The 15,698-nt window shown below is 41.1% G+C and overlaps 1 protein-coding gene and 1 non-coding gene across 2 annotated transcripts in view; one reads left to right on the forward strand and one right to left on the reverse strand.

The window, feature by feature from the left end:
• Positions 1-15,698, forward strand: part of DAAM1 (dishevelled associated activator of morphogenesis 1) — a 178,279-nt gene that overhangs the window by 22,617 nt on the left and 139,964 nt on the right.
• LOC122444507 lies at positions 8,646-8,752 on the reverse strand. Its single transcript, XR_006270325.1, has one exon. It is a non-coding gene; the product is annotated as a U6 spliceosomal RNA (small nuclear RNA).

The raw sequence follows: 15,698 nt of genomic DNA on the forward strand, positions 1-15,698 counted from the left end.
GTGAGACAAGTGCTCGGGCCTGGTGCACTGGGAAGACCCAGAGGAATCGGGTGGAGAGGGAGGTGGGAGGGGGGATCGGGATGGGGAATACATGTAACTCCATGACTGATTCATATCAATGTATGACAAAACCCACTGTAATATTGTGAAGTAATTAGCCTCCAACTAATAAAAATAAATGGAAAAAAAAAATAAAGAGGCTAGTCCTAAGTGGGTCAAACTTTAACAGATAACATTATTAATTTTCTACTGAGATTGGCAAACAATTGTTATTTGGTTTGTGTTTACTTAGATTTTCAAATATATTTATTGTCTGCTCTGTTGAAGAAAGTTTTCATTCCTAGTGTTTAATACCTAAGTGACAAAGTGTAGGTCCATGTTATAACAATAATGTTGTAATTTTTCTTTTTCTTTTTTTGGTATAATCATCCAGCTGGCAGCATGAACTTTTTTGAAGTGAGAAGTTTTAAAGATAATCTCAGACAGAAAACCTTGAAATTATCAATTGTCCCAAAGGGAACTAATACAAATCTTAAATCAAAATTTCAACCCGTACATTATGGCTCACATTATAGAAAACTCTCTAGTGAGGGAATGCAGATTCTTTAGCCTGCTATCCACTCTGTCACTTTGGCTGACAGTCTCTTGGGTTTCAGTTTCCTTCAATTTCAGATATGTGAAATGGAGAGGTTTGGATTAGCTCACCATTTCTCTGACAGTTTTGTCTCCAGTGGCTTTGAAAGGCGTGTCACATTCACTGTCTGAGTTGACCCTGAGTGTCCTGCATCACAAGTCAGGATCTGGCAAAACTGAAACCCGGAATGAGTAATTTGCCTACTAATAAATTTAGTGTAATGACAGAATCAGAGTTAGAACTCAGGTCTCCACTACCATCACATCCTAGATGTTTATCTGACAGCTCCAGATATCAAATACACGTCCCTTCCCCCACTTCCCCACTGTCCATAATGATGGCGGAGAGTATTTATCCAATGCTTATCTAATGTGACATTTCTTTCCTACTCAGCCTTGACATGGTTTCAGAATCCATCTCAAAGCAACATTCTAATAGCTACCGCTAATAGACAAAGAATTCTAACGAGTTTGGCATTGTACCTAGTAGAATCTTTTAAAAAGGGCCACTGTAAATTTTTTAAAGGAAATTTACTTTTATTGTTTAATTCAAGTGGAATGTTGTTGCTTTCTTTTTAGCATTGGTTCCCAATATGATGATTTCTTTTCAATTAAAATAATTATAGATTACCACACGACAATGAATTCAGTGACACCATCAATGAATTTCAGTTTCATTAATCACAGTATATAAATTCATTTGGAGAAATGGGCATGCAAATATATACAAAACATTTACATGCTTATAAATGAAAGGCTCCTTGTGCTATTTCCCACCCTCCTCCTACTGCCCGCAATCCCTACCACCAAGAGTTAGGCATTAAAAATTATTATTCTATACTATTTTGTCTTCTTTTCTTAGTTTTAGTTTAAGTTAAGTAGAATTTAATTTTTGTTTTAAGGGACCTCTTCAGTGGTTTCCATTCTGTGTGCTGTGGAGTCCCATTCCCAGGAGGTGCCTCAAGAGACACTGCCCGCGTCCCCCACCCTACTGCCTCACACCCTTCCAGCTTTAACCAGCCTGTCGACTTCAAATTCTGTATATTGGGGTTCTCCATGAGATTTCATTTAGATAAAGGGTTTCACAACTTTTTAAAATTGAAAATGACTACATGCCCGTTTTACACAGTATTTCGAGGTTATCCTATTGGTTAACACTGGAACCAGGATAAGGACCAATGTTGTTCAACTTGCTGGCCACTCTTCATCCCCTTGTCCTGTTCCTAAGACGGTGGAGGAGGTAAGCTGACACCACTGCCAGCTCTGAGGGCAGCACATACTTAAGTGGAAAGAAAAATTGTTTACAGTGTTACCAGGGGCCTGAAATCTGTTTCCATTCCTGAATAAAAGATTATGTGGTGTATGTATTTGTTAGTTTGGGGTGGGTGGAGGGATGGTGAAGCTTTTTTTAAAGCTTAATTTTATTTGAAATAGTAACGAGTGATGCTCTAGGCAGAAGACAGTTTCTCTTCTCTTTTTCCCTGTGTTGTGCCTCTTCCCCATGCTGAGTTTGTGGCATGCTTTACCTTGTCCTGAATTTAACCATTGTCTAAGCAGACTCTCTTGTCTCTTTCCTAGATTTTCCTGTCCATCAGAGGACAAACTTAGGGCTTCTTTCTCTACATTTATTGCTGTTATCATTATTAAATCAACAGGCCATCAAGACATCGGCCAAATAGGATACTTAACATACCTAGTTTGGGCTATCTTTTTCTTTTTGCCTCACGTGTCCCTGTAAAACTCATTGGTTTTTAGGACTTGCTTACCTCAGTTTCGGTTCAGTTCAGTTGCTCAGTTGTCTCCGACTCTTTGCTACTGCATATACTGCAGCACACCAGGCCTCCCTGTCCATCACCAATTCCCGGAGTTTACTCAAACTCATGTCCTTTGAGTTGGTGATGCCATCCAGCCATCTTATCCTCTGTCATCCCCTTCTTCTCCCGCCTTCAATCTTTCCAGCATCAGGGTCTTTTCAAATGAGTCAGCTCTTCACATCAGGTGGCCAAAGTATTGGAGTTTCAGCTTCAACATCAATCCTTCCAATGAATATTCAGGATTGATTTCCTTTAGGATGGACTGATTGGATCTCCTTGCAGTCCAAGGGACTCTCAAGATTCTCCTCCAGCACCACAGTTCAAAAGCATCAATTCTTCTCCACTAGCTTTGTTTGTAGTGATGCTTACTAAGGCCCACTTGACTTTGCATTCCAGGATATCTGGCTCTAGGTGAGTGATCACACCATTGTGGTTATCTGGGTTGTGAAGATCTTTTTTGTACAGTTCTTCTGTGTATTCTTGCCACCTCTTCTTAATATCGTCTCTTCTGTTTGGTTCATACCATTTCTGTCCTTTATTGTGCCCATCTTTGCATGAAATGTTCCCTTGGTATCTCTTAGTTTCTTGAAGAGATCTCTAGTCTTTCCCATTCTGTTGTTTTCCTCTATTTCTTTGCATTGATCGCTGAGAAAGGCTTTCTTATCTCTCCTTGCTATTCTTTGGAACTCTGCATTCAAATGGGTATATCTTTCCTTTTCTCCTTTGCCTTTTGCTTCTTTTCTTTTCACAGCTATTTGTAAGGCCTCCTCAGACAGCCATTTAGCTTCTTTGCATTTCTTTTTCTTGGGGATGGTCTTGATCCCTGTCTCCTGTACAATGTCACGAACCTCTGTCCATAGTTCTTCAGGCACTCTGTGTATTAGATCTAGTCCCTTTAATCTATTTCTCACTTCCCCTGTATAATCATAAGGGATTTGATTTAGGTCATACCTAAACGGTCTAGTGGTTTTCCCTACTTTCTTCGATTTAAGTCTGAATTTGGCAATTACCTCAGTTCTCCTTACGCATTTGAGGCTGCAGGTGATCTAGAATTCCTGGAACAAGTGTCTGGTGACCCTTTGTGGAGGGCACTGAGTAGATCCCAGTTCCATGCCTGTGTGGGGGGGGTTCAGTGTTTCCCTTTGAATTCTTGTGGGTTGGCTGTTCCCGCAGACTCCTGACAGGCAACTTGCTGCCTCGCCCTCCTTGGGAAGGTCATCTCCTGAGCAGAGTTGCTTTTCTGGTAATTGTGGCAAAGCCGACCATTTCACTTCAGTCAGTAGTTTCAACCTCCTCTGTCCCCATGTGTTTAAACACTGAGAAACTGAAATGGCTTTCTCTGGACCTGCTCACTTTTTACACCCTGATGACTCAATGGTAAAGAATCCGCCTGCAGCGCAGGAGATGTGGGTTTGATCCCTGGGTTGGGAAGATCCACTGGAAAATGAAATAGCAACGCACTCCAGTATTCTTACCTAGAAAATCCATGGACAGAGGAGCCTGGCGGGCTATAGTCCTTGGGGTTGCAAAGAGTCAGACATGACTGAATGACTCAACAACAATAAAAAAGTAGTGTTCAGGGTTAGGATATAAAAGGAAGGAGGAAGAAAACAAACAGTGAAAGCCTCGTAGGTCAGAAAACTGACGCTATCTGCTGTCTTTAACAGGAGATGTGTCCTCATCCATCAGCCATTTAGCAAGTCTGTTTTCTTTCAGAATAAGTTAGGATGGCTAACTGCAAGTTCTTGAACTGCCTAAGGGAAGACTCTGTGGAGGAACTTTAGTTATCATAGCTCATCACCAATGCTCTAGAGGCTTACCAGTTTCTCTTGTGGGGTGGGAAGGAGCTAGGTGAGCAACATGATGAGTTTGAAGGGCCCTCAAGGCTTATACAAAGTTAATGTGCTTGGTGGAGATAGCTCACTAATGGTAACTTCATTTTCTTCCCAAGGCAAATTGGAATCTCAGAAGTGTTGAAATATCCACTGCTCATATCTGCGTCACTGGAATTATTGATTAGCTTATTGTAATCACAACTAGAGTGATTGCTGTTTCAGGTAAAAAGAGTAGGAATGAAACGTCCAGGGTTGTTACCCAGGAGCTGTATTTTAAAGGCATCCCTAGAAATCAGTAATATCTGTGAACTGCACTGGGTCAGTGTCAATTTCCTGGGTTTGATAATGTGTCATAGTTTTGTAAGGTATTACTGATGGGGGAAGCAGAGGATTTTTTTCTCTTCTCCTCTCCTCCCATTCTATTCCCCCTCTGCCTTTCTCTTCCTCTCCTTCTCATCCTCCTCCTCCTGCTCCTTCTCCTTCCTTAGGAGACTAAGGTTATGGCAAGAGTCAAAAGTTAAAAATACCCTGAGAGGAAGAATTACCATTCCAGGTAAGACATTGCATTTCAGGTCTAATATCTTTCATTCCTTCCTTGCTCCCTCCCTCACTTCTTTCCTCAGTTTTACTGAGTTACATTTCACATATATAAACCATCTCTTTTAGAGTACAGTTAATTGGTTTTTTTTTCACAGTGCATTATTCATCCACAGAGTTGTATAACCATCACCACAATCTAATACTAGTTTAGAAAATTTTCAACTTTCCAAAAAGGGACTCCATAGGCATCAGCAGTTATTTGTGTACCCTCTCCACTTCCCTGCGCACCCCCCCCCCCAACCCCCCGCCTTCATCCCAGAAAGCCATGGATTTGCTTTCTGTCTGTATGGACTGTCTTGTTCTGGACATTTAATATAAATGAGGTCGTATAGTATGTGATCTTGTGTGACTGGCTTCTTTCATTTGGTATAATGTTTTTTAAGACTTCATTCATGTTATAGCCTATATCAGTACTCCTTTTTTGTTACCAAATAATATTCCATTTTATGGACACACCACATTTTGTTTATTCATGGACATTTAGATTGTTTTCATTCTGTGGTTGTTATGAATAATGTTTCTGTCAGCATTCATATACAAATTTTTGTGTGAACATATGTTTTTAGTTCTCTTGGGTAAATACCTAAGTATGGAATTGCTAGGTCATATGGAGAGTCTATGCTTATATTTTGAGGAACTGCCAAACTATTTTCCAAGTGGCTGTACCATTTTATATTCCCACCAGCAGTGAATGATGGTTCCAGTTTTTCACACCTCAGGTGTTTCTTAAATACGGTGTTTTTGTTGTGTTTACTAAATGTTTCCTCTTGTCTTGGTGGCTGTGGGAGTAGGGAGCTGAATAGTAACATTGGAGGAAATGAAACCAATAAAAATCAAATAAATTATTTTCAGACTGGCCGAGTGTAGCTCTGGAAACCTTTCAGCCCAGAGCCTACAAACCTTCCTGTTTGACTGGATATGACATTACCAGGAATTTTACTTTCCTGCTTTTATTCTCCCTGAGGAGAAAAAAAGAAATATGTCTTTTCCTCACTAGACATGGAAGGTTCAAACAAACATAAAGGACCCCTGAGTTATTAACAATTCCACGAGAACATGTACTTGGTCTGTGCCCAGAATAGTCTCTGTAAAACTTTTCCTCTTGGTGCTTCCTCTGTGCTGTTCGCCACCAGAGTGTAACACAAGAGCTGAATCAAGGTTTGTTGAATCGATATTTGGAAAAGAAGTGATGACTGGATGCTAGTCAGCTGGCTCGGGCCCCTGGAAGGCCTGTCCCTGCCTGCTTTCTGTCAGCTGCAGCCTCTCAGGGTTGTTACCGGCCTGCACCAGCCAGTGGTGGTTGCATTTGCCTTGTCTGAGCTCAGGATAACAAGACCTCCCATAATCCACCAGGGCAGTGAGCAGGTAAGTCTGAAAATCTTGGAAATGGCCCAGTACACCAGCCAAAGACAGGATCCCAGCTCCTTTGCCCTGTGTGGCAGACTTGGGGAGTAGGCACGCAAGGGAATACTGAGGAATACTGTCTCTAAATTCTGGTACATAGATCTGACAGCTCCCACGGTCTTCTGGCCACTGTCGGTTGCTTTTGGTCATATATTGACAGGAAGCAAGCAGATTATTTTGCCTGTTGAAACCAAACTGTGACAGAAAAGACTCGCCCCTTATGACTACCTTTCTCACATTCCCCCTATTTTTTACCCCCAGGAAAGGATGTATTTCTTTTATTCAGGTAACTCAAATAGGAATCTAGTGGGGGGGGCGGGGGCGGGTGGCGCAGGCTCAAATAATAGCTACCCATCACATCTCCCACATTTATCTTCTTGCAGAGCAGAACTTTATGCATGATGGTTACAAGGGTGGATTCCCTCCAGATTTTCATTGACACCCTCATTGTGTACTTTTCACTCTCCCTGTGGGTGGGGGTCACTACACATAGGTAGTGTCTAGCAGGTAAGTGTTGTCTCTAAGGCCTCTCCTCGATCATTCACTCTCTAGCCAAACCTCCTTTGACTTCCCAGAATCCCTCCCTGAAATGCCGTGCTCACATCAGGACAGGACCCCTTGTTCCTTTCTCCTCTCCAGTAAAAACTGTCCATCTCAGGCACATTCTTCCAATGACCTGTATTACCTCTGTCAAATCAGTATCTTGTTTCCATTAAAATGAGATTGGGTTATGTATGTATATGTATATGTGTGGGTGTATGATTTAGGACAGCTGTCTATTGATTATGGGCTTCCTGCGTAGCTCAGTTGCTAAAGCATCTGCCTCCAATGCGGGAGACCAGGGTTCAATTCCAGGGGTGGGAAGTTCCCCTGGAGAAGGAAATGGCTACCTACTCCAGTATTCTTGCCTGGAGAATCCCATGGACAGAGGAGCCTATTGGGCTAGAGTTCATGGGATCACAAGAGTCAGACACGACTTAGTGATATCTTTCTTTCTATTGATTATACCCATGCAAATTGTCTACCCATTTTATTAAGCCTGTATGTCATTGATAGGCACAGAAAGTTTTTTTTAACTACATTCATTTCAAGGGTCAATTTCACGTCTCCATGAAGCCTTAGAATATTTTATTATTTATTTTTATTAGTTGGAGGCTAATTACTTTACAATATTGTAGTGGTTTTTGCCATACATTGACATGAATCAGCCATGGACACATGTGTTCCCCATCCTGATCCCCCCTCCCGTCTCCCTCCCCATCCCATCCCCCTGGGTCTTCCCAGTGAACCAGCCCTGAGCACTTGTCTCATGCATCCAACCTGGGCTGGTGATCTGTGTCACCCTTGATAGTATACTTGTTTCAATGCTATTCTCTCAGAACATCCCACTCTCGCCTTCTCCCAGAGTCTAAAAGTCTGTTCTGTACATCTGTGTCTCTTTTTCTGTTTTGCATAAAGGGTTATCGTTACCATCTTTTTAAATTCCATATATATATGCGTTAGTATACTGTATTGGCCTTTATCTTTCTGGCTTACTTCACTCTGTATACTGGGCTCCAGTTTCATCCATCTCATTAGAACTGATTCAAATGAATTCTTTTTAATGGCTGAGTAATATTCCATGGTGTATATGTACCACAGCTTCCTTATCCATTCGTCTGCTGATGGGCATCTAGGTTGCTTCCATGTCCTGGCTATTATAAACAGTGCTGCGATGAACATTGGGGTGCACGTGTCTCTTTCAGATCTGGTTTCCTCAGTGTGTATGCCCAGGAGTGGGATTGCTGGGTCATATGGCAGTTCTATTTCCAGTTTTTTAAGGAATCTCCACACTGTTCTCCATAGTGGCTGTACTAGTTTGCATTCCCACCAACAGTGTAAGAGGGTTCCCTTTTCTCCACACCCTCTCCAGCATTTATTGCTTGTAGATTTTTGGATAGCAGCCATCCTGACTGGCGTGTAATGGTACCTCATTGTGGTTTTGATTTGCATTTCTCTGATAATGAGTGATGTTGAGCATCTTTTCATGTGTTTGTTAGCCATCTGTATGTCTTCTTTGGAGAAATGCCTGTTTAGTTCTTTGGCCCATTTTTTGATTGGGTCATTTATTTTTCTGGAATTGAGCTGCAGGAGTTGCTTGTATATTTTTGAGATTAATCCTTTGTCTGTTTCTTCATTTGCTATTATTTTCTCCCAATCTGAGGGCTGTCTTTTCACCTTGCTTATAGTTTCCTTTGTTGTGCAAAAGCTTTTAAGTTTCATTAGGTCCCATTTGTTTATTTTTGCTTTTATTTCCAATATTCTGGGAGGTGGGTCATAGAGGATCTTGCTGTGATTTATGTCAGAGAGTGTTTTGCCTAAAAATATGGAATGCCTCACGAATTTGCATATCATCCTTGTGCAGGGGCCATGCTAATCTTCTCTGTATCGTTCCAATTTTAGTATATGTGCTGCCGAAGTGAGCACAGAATATTTTAATGTTAAAGTAATTGTTGATGTATTATCTATTGGTTAGCCCATTTTGTAATTTCTGTAGTTTCCAATTGAATGGCTTCAATTGGAGCTATAAAGAGTTGAGTTCTAAATATATACTATATATATATATATATATATATATATATATATATATATTTCTTTTGACGTTTTTTTTGACCAGCCAATGCTTTGACTGGATTGAGAGTTCATAATGCCTTTCCCAAATCCCCCAAATAGGAGTTTCCAGCAGTTAAAAAAATTTTAAGAACAGACCTTTGCTATACATTTGTTCATCTGACATTGTGTTTGACCTGGTCTTGGGGCAAAGAGAACTGTCTGAAAAAGGCTGTTTCTCATGCAGGTAGGGGTGGAGAACTGAGTTCTTCCTAATCCGTGTATGTGCCCTTTTTTGTTACTAAACACAGTAGACCCAGAGAGGCAGCCTGTGTGACATGCCAGGCCTCAGGACCAGCTCCCTCTGAATGTGTTTGACCAATTTTTAAGGCAGTAAGGACTGATCAACCATCAGCCACCATAACATTTCATGCAGTTACTTTCATCTTCAGTAGTGTAGTCGATTTATCTGCCTTACAACTTATCCACAAAACATCATCCTTTTATCTGTTTGTGACATTTTTCACCTTTGATGGGATTCTGACTGTATCATTGTGGCTTATAACTGGAGTTACCAGTGAAGTCTGAGATCTGATTTTCTTCTAAATAAGCATGTTGTATGATGTCCAGTAAGGTAGCAACCAGCTGTATGTGGCTGTTTATAAACAGGTGTGAAACATAACAAAAGACAAAGAATGAGTGATCCTTCACAAAGGAGAAAATATAAAGCTGCTTCCTGATATGCTGTAAGAAGCACTCTCTGCTCTTGGTTGTTCCAGAGGACAGCAGAGAACAAGGACCAGGATTCTCCCAGACATGTTGGTGGTCTCCGCAGGGGCTCATGCCAGGAACTGGAAAGTGTTATGGAGTAAGTTTTTCCAGCCTGCAGGAAAAGATTATTTAAAACAACAACTAGAACAGAACACCCCACCAAACTCACACAACTTCACAAACCCAGAAAGTTTCTGAAGATAGGCTGGTGATTGGGGTGGTAGTGGAGTGTGTTAAATTCCTCTTCAGCATCACACACTTGGTCTAAGTTTGGAGAGGAATTTAGTTATAATTTGGATGTAGGCAACATCACTACCACATTTCATATCCTCATTAGCCACATGTGGCTAATGGCTACTCTGTTAGACATTGTAGAGATAACATATCCAGTGTCATAGCAGGTTGGCTGTTCATCGGCTTTTTTTTTTTTTAGCTCGCAGTAAGTTTGTATGCAGACTGCTGCTCTTTCCTCCAAGAGTAAAACTAAAGTCTAGGGAATTGGAATTTCTGTTCCCCAGAACTGGATCTTAGATCTACCTAAGACTTAGTGCCAATGTCTTTTATAGGTTCATGTACATATAGATATAAGATTTGGTTTGAACATGAACTTGACTGTCATGCATTCTGATTCATCCAATCCTTATTTACTCTGGCTTCTTGTTCTTAGAATCCTTCCTTTCTAGTATTCCTTTGGTGCTCCTTTGCCTCAGGGACTATGATACTGCATTTAACCACGCCTTTATTTGTTCTTAACTATCTTGCTCCAACTGTATAGTTACCTTGCCTGAGTGTTAGCCATGGATTGTGTTTGGACTCAAGAGTGGTTCCTGCTGTGGATGTAGTTATTTGAAAACACAGATTTTCCAGAATAACATCCATTGCCAGTCACTGAACCACAATGAAAAGTATTCTCTTGACTTCATTTCTTGTTTTAAGCATCTGACTTGAGTTTCACAGGCTTCATCTCCTGAGATTTTGTTTTCCCAGAAGCTACTGGCAGGAGACAGAATGATCTGAGGAAGTCAGAGAATTGGTGGCTCTCTTCTCTAAATGTCATGGAACATAACTAAATTTAAAGCTCTTGAAAGGCAAAGACAATATATTTTCTCACCTCTACTTTACCTATAAGTACTTATAGTATTAATACTTAAACAGTGATTGGCTGATTGAATAACTCTGGAGCAGACTTGCTAAATGTGGTTTTGTGTTTTAATTTTTGTTAATATTTAAGTCTGCTGAAATTGAACATTCTATATTGAAAATAAGTTTGTCTAGTTTTGAACAATAAACTGGTTTATTATTGATACATGGTTTCCTCACGGACCACACTCATTATTGCTTCCAACAGTACTTACTATGACTCTTAGTGATAATTAATAGTTCTCTTGGTGAAGCCAAAAAATGAATGTGGTTAGTGATGCATCACTGATGAAACAATGTTCTTGCCTCTAACACAAAATAGGACTTGGGCTCTGTTTACCTGGCCCCGTTTATTCCATTAGGCAGTGAAGACCCCTGGAACTAAGTGCAGTATGGTTGTAGGATTCTGGGTGCAGCAGAATGCTGGGTTCATTGAGCAGAAATCTTGATTTGAGTCTGTTCTTGGGTTGGCTTTGCCATGACTAGCTCTGAATCTGGGGAGTTCTGATTTAATTTCCCCTTGGATGAAATGAGTATTTTGATGCCTGGCTTCCCTGTCTACTTAGAGGGGCTTATGAAGATCAAAGGAGAAAGAGTACACAGAATCATTTTTCACAGTGTTATAAAGTGTAAGATTTTGCTACTAAAAGAGTGATACATAGCCCATGTATATCTGTGGATTGATGTTTATACTTATTGAGTCTTCTTGTTTATGGGTCAAGAAACTCAAACCTTAAGACATAGGGGCAACTAAGAACAACTGCTGAGAATCTAATGGAACTTAAGCTCAAAATGTGTTTTTGTTGTGTGAGGATGATTTTTTTTTTTTCTTTCTGCATTTGAAAGGTCAACTTGGTACCACTTGTTATTTTAAAATAGTTTGAGAATGAGGTGCAGGACATTTTCTACCGGAATCCATTTGGTGATAGACTGTTTCCTGGAACATTCAACTAAGTGGAGGGGGATTGAACTGATGTCTGCTTCCTTGTGTGTTGTTCTCTTGGCTGACTTGGTGTGTACCTCTGTAAGATCGTAGAGAGGCTTCCCTGGTGGCTCAGATGGTAAAGAATCTGCCTGCAATGCAGGAGAACTGGGTTTGATCCCTGGGTTGGGAAGATTCCCCTGGAGAAGGGAATGGCTACCCACTCCAGCATTCTTTCCTGGAGAATTCCATGGACAGAGGAGCCTGGGCATTCTACAGTCCATGGGGTCACAAAGAGTTGGCCACAACTGAGCGACTAAGCACTACTACAGCACTACAAGATCGTAGAGGAGGCATCAAGTAGTACCAAAGTGGCTGTTGCTTTGTTCTTTTCCTTTTAGGCTATGCATCAGAATTATTTTGATTGCAAGCAAGAGAAGCTAAACTTAAGCAAAAAGAATTTGCCAGAAGAATATGGGGTAGCCCTAATGAAAGCTTGAAAGCACAGGTGACTCTGGAGATTTAGAATTCCAGGGAGAAAGTCTACTTGGCCTACTTTAAATCTTTGCTCAGCATTGGCACATTTTTGGCAGGGTTGGCAGGGTGTAGGCAAGACACCAAGAGTTTAAGGAATAGGAGTGGATCATTCCCTGTAAAATCAATATGCTAGACCGGCAAAAAGAATAGTAGATTTCAGCAGGATTCTCAGTTCTCTGAAATTAGGGGGGCCACTTAACATGCTCTGTCTGTGTATCTGCCAGCATGGGTTACACCTCCCTTCAGAAGCAGAAGTTGAGAAAGATTAAAGAGGAAAGGATCTTCACTGCTGGACACCACTGCATACCCAGGATATAGACTAAGTGTTCCTCACTGCTCCTAAAGCAGGCCCTCTTATATACTTTAGTGGGATCCTTAGGTACTCCGTTTATTTTTCTCTTTTGCATTGCCATTGTAGTTATAGAATTTTAAGCAGTATGGAAAAAGAAGTGAGACTGTTTCTACGTCCATTGGGGAAAAGGTTTACATCATCTGGGAGCAGCATGAAGCCTAGAGCCTGGTTACTCATAGATACCCCTTAAATATTTTTTGAAGAAATGCTAGGATTACAACATATTTTGGCCCATACGTTGGTCTTTCTTACCATATTCTTCATTTTATTTTAATCTTAAGGGAGAGAAAACACCCTGGCAGTGATACTGAAATCTTTTAAATTTGTGGCATGATAGGAAAATGTAATTACAGTGTCAACATTCTGTCATCCTCCATTCATCATTCTTTATGGAAAAAAAAAATTACAGTGGTTCTGACACAATTCCAAGGATCTAATGGTTTCCCATGACATAAGTTGAATTTTAAGATATTTTACCTAGAGATAATCAGCTTCTCATAGCCTTTAGAAATGACATTCTTGCCCACTATTGTTCTTTGTCTGCCTCCTCTACTTAAGAAGAGAAAACTAAAGGAAGGGGAAATTGCATTTTTACTATTGGCTGAAAATGGTTTAGAGCATCACTTGATGATATCTGGAAATTCACTTAACTCAAGCTGTTTTGTCTTCCCACACATTTCGAATGGATGCTAAAAGGGAAATAGCTCTGTAGAAGCAAAAGAGTTATTTTTAGATTTTACGCCTATATTTGGGCTTCATTACTCAGATTTTTCCCCCAGGGCCGGGTTCATATTTATGTGTACTGTGCTTGATGGCTTTTCCTTATTCTTCTCTGCCCAGAACCACCTGGAGGCCAGCACACTCTATATGTACGCATGTCAGTCTGCAGTATGAATAAACCGTGTGTCCTCCCTTTAGTGCCTCTTCCCTTCTACCTTCCCCCAAGCTTTGTAGATCAAAAGGTTACTTTGTTTCAGATTTACATCTAGTTTCAAGTAATTTATTTCTCCAGGGGCCATCCACCGGTAGAATGAATGATTCCTCTTTTCCCCTTGAGCTCTCAAACACCTTGATTTTTCCACTGATTTTCTTTTACACTGATAGGATATTTAGAAAATGGTAGAGAAGTAGTCTAATGAGTTACTTTCTTAAAGGTTTGACTGAATATTTGTAGTTCTGATTAGCCAGCAAGCTTTCCTGGTGACTCAGACGGTAAATTTAAGCCTCTGCCTGCAATGTGGGAGCCCTGGGTTTGATCCCTGGGTGGGGAAGATACCCTGGAGAAGGAAATGGCAACCCACTCCAGTACTCTGCCTGGAAAATTCAACGGCCAGAGGAGCCTTGTGGGCTACACCCATGGGGTCGCAAACAGTTGGGCACAACTGAGTGACTTCACTTCATTTCATTGAAACTAAGAAGCTTAGTGGACTGAATTGGAAGATGTCCTCTGTGGGTGTTTCCTCTGTGTAGGTCACTTTGGCCAGCCTTACACACCAGCAGTGGAAGGTATTGATTTAGCACATTTGCCAAAGACACTGCTGGTTTTCACGGAGCAGGGGATGCTTTTTGTAGATTGTTTGAAGGAGATCTTCCTGACACCTGCGTATCACTTACCGTTTGGGTTTTTTTGAGTTTGATTTAAAAACTCACTTTACATGGTTCTTAAAGAGACATAAAATCAAGATTTAAGATATGCAAATAAGATTAAAAGGAAGACCCTGATTTATTTGTAATGTCTCTGGGCCCTTTGTGTATTCATTCTGCTCTCAATTTTGAAGTAAATACAGTTGAAATGTTTCTCCATTCACTTACCATGTAACGGATGGTCAACAGTGTAGTCCTAACAGCTTGGTAAAACTAAATAGGTTGCATAAAACTTGCTTGATATGCTTCTTGATTGAAATTCAAAGGAAGGAGACTCCTGCCCTTTGGGTCAGCTTCTGTTCTTAGCAAGCTCTCAGAAGGCCCTTCAGGGAAGCCATCGTTCTGGTGTTTCCATCTTGGTGGGTGGCCTGGGCTATTGTCCTTCCTATAAATAGTTCAGTGGGTTGCAAAGAATGTCAAGTAAGTTTTTCCCACCAACACCCATTTTACTAGTAGAATGTTTGAGAGAATGGGACAGTGATGGGGTAAATTTAGCACTGTCTACTTACTGGTGTAAATCTTAGTTGATTTTAAATTTAAGGCCTGTTATTAGCTCTCTTCCCCTTACAAAGGGAATTTCAGCTGTGATGCAGAGGAGGCAAACCGCATGACAAGTCCACTGTTTCCCTGTGGAATAATGGTATCTGGGTGGGCCTTTTGCTGCTTACTTACAAATGGTCCCCAGAGGTGACCGTATGGGACTTGACTCATGGAGGCTTTGCCAACTGGAAGTCTGACTAGGGTGGCGCAGACACTGGTGTAACTGGATGCAGACATTGCAGCTGAGCAGGCAGGGTCGTGGTGGAGGTGGTGGTCGTGGTTGTGGTGGTTTGGGGAACAAAGATGCTTAGAGGCCTTTTGTTACAAACAGGGGTCCTTACCCAGGGAGGCAGTAGTCTTCCACAGGGTAACATGGAGCCTCTGCTTGTGCCTGAATTTCTTTCTATCCAAGCAAATTAAACACTTAAAAAAGATCTTAAACAAATTGACCATTTGAATCCCATGGCACGTGGTACTCCTTTATCATCCTGTTGTCAGAATTAAAAAGTTTTCTCTTTTGAACAGCTGTACACTATCAGCATGTCTTTTGCTGCTTGCAATGATGTAGAGATTGTTGTTTGTTGTTATTTAGTCACAAACTCTTTGCGACCCCGTGGATTGTAGCCAGGCTTCTCTGTTCATGGGATTTCCCAGGCAGGAAGACTGGAGTGGGTTGCCATTTCCTTCTCCAGGGGATCTTCCTGACCCAGGGGTGGAACCTGCATCTCCTGCATTGGCAGACGAATGCTTTACTGCTGAGCCATAGATGGATCAAATTCAAATGTTTCTAGCAGGTGGGTGATGTAACTCAGCACGGGAAGGAAAACAGTCATCCGTTTTGCATATTAAACACACAAGAATATTCCTTTTCACTTGTCTCTCATTTGTCTTTGGACATGTGGTGCACTGTATTCTGT

This window comes from Cervus canadensis, chromosome 6 (assembly GCF_019320065.1).
Source record: "Cervus canadensis isolate Bull #8, Minnesota chromosome 6, ASM1932006v1, whole genome shotgun sequence".
NCBI lineage: Eukaryota > Metazoa > Chordata > Mammalia > Artiodactyla > Cervidae > Cervus > Cervus canadensis.